We start from the raw sequence: 5,210 nt of genomic DNA, 5'->3' as shown, positions 1-5,210 counted from the left end.
GTTCAGATCAACCAATCAAGCTTTCTCCCTGACTACAACAATATGAGGCGCTTCTTATTCATTAACTTTTCCGTCTCCTCCTAAGTTTATTGCTGCTTTACCTCTTAACAATCGTTGGTCACTAGATTTGAGTTTACTGTACTGTTGCACTTTTCACTATCAGAATCACCGGTTAGAAATGACTTAGTTTTATTCAGCGTCCCTACATTAAGGCTTTTCCATGCTCAGTAGAGACAGCAACAGGGAGAGAAAACCAAGACAAAAGTAAAAGATACGTTGTTGTTGAATTTGAGTATGAAAGGAAACACCAACATATAAGAATACTGCAAGAAATTTAAGTACGACTGACGAGCTTGGTCTTAACGGGTTGTGTTTCAGTAATGGATATCAATGAGACGCCCACGACGCTCGTGTCTGGAACAATTTTGTCGATCCCGCCGAGACCCGCTGATGGAAATGAGGTGAATGAAAGACGGCCCTCGGGACGCTTGGGTGTGGAGGCGGCGGCCGTGGCAACACAACGCCCGATTATGATGGTGAGCGTGATGGTAGTGACGGTGATAATAATGCTGATGAAAGTGATGATGAGGGTGATCAAGCAATCAACTGACGTGATGTTGATAATAATGATGATGCTCATAGGGCTGGTGAAGCTGATGATACTGATGGTAGTACGATCCCACTGATAACGATGGCAATGATGATAATGGATGGTAATGATGATGATGATACTGCGAGTAGATAAAATACGTTATTCATACAAAAAATTATATATTCATGAAAAGATACCTCTAAATTCTAAAAGGTATGTATTGCAACACTAAAAATAAGAAAATAGTTGAACACACACACACACACACACACACACACACACACACACACACACACACACACACACACACATATATACATATATATATATATATATATATATATATATATATATATATATATATATATATATATATATATATATATATACATGAGATCAATTAACCGACCTGATTCAGGGAAAATATGTTATAAAAAGTGTCAGGATAGCCTTTCGGAAGATGGCAGAAGATCAAAGTTAAGAAGAAAGTCTAATACACATCTTCCATGTACTGCAGGAACTGGAGGGGGACACGGAATCGCCTTGATGTGAGAGCGTAAAAATGTAGGAATGGAAAGAGAAATTATATGAAAGCGAGGAAGTAGATTAACTCTCAGAGACTACGAAAAAGAATAAAAAACAAATCAAGACACTAAGTACATGAAAAGTACACATACGATTATTGAGGATTAATCGAAAAAAGAAGAAATAATTGATAGTGAACAGGTAAACCCGTAGAAAATCCAACATCACGTAGCTTCGAACCAAAAATAAAAAATGTAGTGGCGTGCTGAAGCTGGTGGAGATGAGAAAGAACGAAAATTAAAAAAAAAAAATAATAAAAATGATAAAAAAAAAAGATTGACAGAGCAATTAGTCTACACCAAAATATACAGTTTCGATAGTCACATACACAAGATAATAAAGATATATATAGGGAAAGGTAAACAGAGAAACTGAGAGAGAGAGAGAGAGAGAGAGAGAGAGAGAGAGAGAGAGAGAGAGAGAGAGAGAGAGAGAGAGAGAGAGAGAGAGAGAGAGTTCATTAATTTCACTAATTACATCATATTCGAGTATTCATATTATCAACGGACAACAGTTCAATATGATTATTAAGGTTTGGTGCAAAAAGTAATTTAATAAGTATGCAAATATTACCCTTAGTAAACACAAATAAGTAGCTCCAGGAATATGCAACGGAAAAATATAAATTGTTTTAATACGACCTCAGAAAACAAATCACTGAAAACCTAAAAGTACGCAGAAAGAACAGAATACAAAGCAAAGTAAAACTGCATCCGAGTAAATATTTACATTTCGAATAAAAATATGAAATCTGGCATCAAGACAACAAACTGATGCACTAAACACATGAATACGAGTTAGGAGTTGTATTATTTCCCCACCGCCTCACTTATGGCATGGTATTTATCAGTACATACATACATACATACATACAAACATACATACTTATATACATACATACATACATACATACGTACATACGTACATATATACATACATACATACTTGCATACATACAAAAAATACTTACACAGTAACCCTTTCAGATGTAGGAAACAAAACAAATTAGCAAAGGCGAATAAAAATGCAAAACTTCAGGAATGCGAAATTACCAGGAACGAAATATTTATATTTGCAAGAGATACATGTGTGTCTGTGTAATGTATGCTGCCAAGAGTTATAAAAGCTACACACACACACACACACACACACACACACACACACACACTGAAACACCCGTGTACACACTTTTTAAACATAAAAGGCGACACTGATATTGGATAAATTCTGTATTTGATGTGTAAAAATACAACTACGTATATAATGCAAATTAATATAATCCATTTATTAAACGTTTTGAATATTCTAGTTTTTATTATTATTATTTTGTACATTATTTTTTCAGCAATTCCATTTCTAACTCACCCTCAAATGCTATGAAAAAAAGTAACATACAGGGAGTTACCGGTGATCCACAGATTAAAGAAATGAAAGCGAGGGAACAGTCCAGTCTCGGCAGCTCAGTGCGGAGCAGACTGACTCACGCGGCGACTCTTCACACAGGAAAAAGTTGTAAAGTTTCGTTTAGTCGGCGCAACATCTGTGGTCATATGCCGGAGGGAGACAGAAGGGAAAGGCATTATCGGAGAAGGGAACAGACCCCAGGAGACAGGACACAACCCCCGATTAATACCTGGTACCCATTCACTGCTGGGTGGACAGGGGCGTAGGGTATCGGAAAAGCCCCCAAAATTTTTCCACTCCGCCCCTTCACACAGGAGCATTCAAGGCACGTAGATGAATGGGATGGGATCTTAAAAAAGGCTGAATAGGACAAACAGAGAAATAAATATGAAGAATAACTGGAAATACAAACAGGTGTAATGGTGAGCCAAGAGAGCGAAAGTGTAAAAAAATATTCAAATATCACGAATATAAAACATTTATTCGTGTATGCTCACAACCAAAGGATATTGGCTACCGGACAGCACAGTTTTTTTTTTTTTTTAAATATATATGTGATGAAAAGTTTTGCAACCGATGGTGTAGGATTTTCTTGCGCTCTTTTCTCTTAGTTATCTAAAATTATTGAAATAAAAACGATTCAAACTGAGCCCAAGGAGGCGAGGCTGGCGGGAAGCTTTATCTTTTACCGTAGTGGCAAACCATTTATACCAATACGATAGAAAAAAGATATGGGTGGTAACTTTTTAAAAACTGGTTAAAGAACGGATATATGTGACCTTAATGTAATGTTAAGGTAAAGTGTCAAAGTTCATTCCTAGGTGTTTGACATTCGGTGAGCGGCTGTTGAAAGCACCTCGGGATATTCGTGAGTGGTGTCGAGCAGGAAAGTAGCGCCTCTGCCTCGCGATGAACTTTTTACTTGCTTTATAAAGACATTTTTACGAAGCCATGTTATGGAAAATTTTCAAAAGGTTGATCATGCAAACTTAATAAAAAGTCTCGTGGAAGCCCACTTTGAAGTTGTCTGATTATTATTATTATTATTATTATTATTATTATTATTATTATTATTATTATTATTATTATTATTATTATTATTATTATTATTATTATTATTATTATTATTATTATTATTATAAGGAAGCAAGGAAGTATAAAAATAAGTAACCAATAAACCCAAAAAGGAATAAAAAAAGTTATCTAAATACATAATTATATTTTTTACCCATATATAGGTATTCCATATTTTTTCCTCATGACTCTTTGAACGCAACCTGTTATGTTTACCTCGAGAGGAAAGGTCAATCCTTGCGCAAACGAAAATATATCACTGACAACATGTTATTGCTGCTCGGGGCTAATGACTAGTCTGATGCCGCCTCGCTACGCCCCACGTGAACGCCTCGGGAGCCGCTCAGACCATCATCTGCGAGGCAACAGGAGAAACAAGCTTGCATGAATTCATATGTTTTAGCCTTAAGCTATTGAACACACAACCAAGTACATTTTTCTCTTCCTCCTCCGAGAAACTGTAATAAAGCAATGGAAAATCTGGAAATAAATACAATTGGAGAGTCCGGAAATTGTATCCGAGCTCCGTTTTCGTTCTGGAGGCGTGAATTTAATCCCCAGGCACTCGAGACGTGTATACTTCGATATTTCCATGTCAAGTTGACCTGCTTCAAGGGACGAGAATGGAAACATAATGAGGAGAAAAGGGGCACTGCACATTTTTTCGAGAATATCTCAGGGAATATTACCATACTTCTTAATACTCTCGGTGTTTGTTTTTCACAGTTTTCCTGCAACAAAGGAGATTTTATGATATCTAAATTTTCAAGTTCATAAAAGGTTGACAAAATGTTGAAAAAAAAAATCTTCTAAATACTTGAAACCCGTTACAGTGATTCTCATTTATATTCACTAGTACCACTGCAACAACTATTGTGGTAACAAGCAAGAGACAGTGACATGAATGTTTGCAGCTGTTTCACAACCTTACAAAAAAATATTTAGCAGAGGAGCAGCCAGTTTCAGATATGCGGACTAGTCATTTCTGGGTGGACTATGATGATTTTTCAAGTGCTGATAATTTTTATTACCGGAAAACGGCCATGAAGGCGCTAGAGCAAATTTGATGATAGGTTACAATCCTTACCGGCGATAGATGACTCTCCTCAGCAAAGAGGCTCACCCAGACCATCGAACATCAACAGAAGGATGACAGGAAAAAAAGAACATCAAAAAACATAAAATAGAAAAAAAAATAATAAGAACAAGAAAAGGAAATGCATCGAAAAAGAAACACAACAGCAATAACAATAACAAGAAAAACACGACGTTAAGAAAAGAAAAATATAACAAACATCATCCACCTCTCGGCCCTGACTAACATCTCCAAAATTAAGGGTGGGTCTCTTCTGGGAGGAAAGCGGCTCACCCAGACCAACGAATATCAACAAAAGGATGATAGGAAAAAAAAGGAACACCAAAGAAGAAAAGCTACAGCAGGAAAACATAAAGGAAAAAAAAGAGAAAAAGAAAAGAAAAAGAAAAACAATAGAAAAAATGAAAAGAAAAAATGAAAAAAGAAAAAAAAACAATAAAAAACAAAATAAAGTAAATG

The sequence above is a fragment of the Eriocheir sinensis genome, chromosome 32 (assembly GCF_024679095.1).
Source record: "Eriocheir sinensis breed Jianghai 21 chromosome 32, ASM2467909v1, whole genome shotgun sequence".
NCBI lineage: Eukaryota > Metazoa > Arthropoda > Malacostraca > Decapoda > Varunidae > Eriocheir > Eriocheir sinensis.
The sequence above is the reverse complement of the archived record's forward strand: the minus strand, read 5'-3'. Positions refer to the sequence as shown.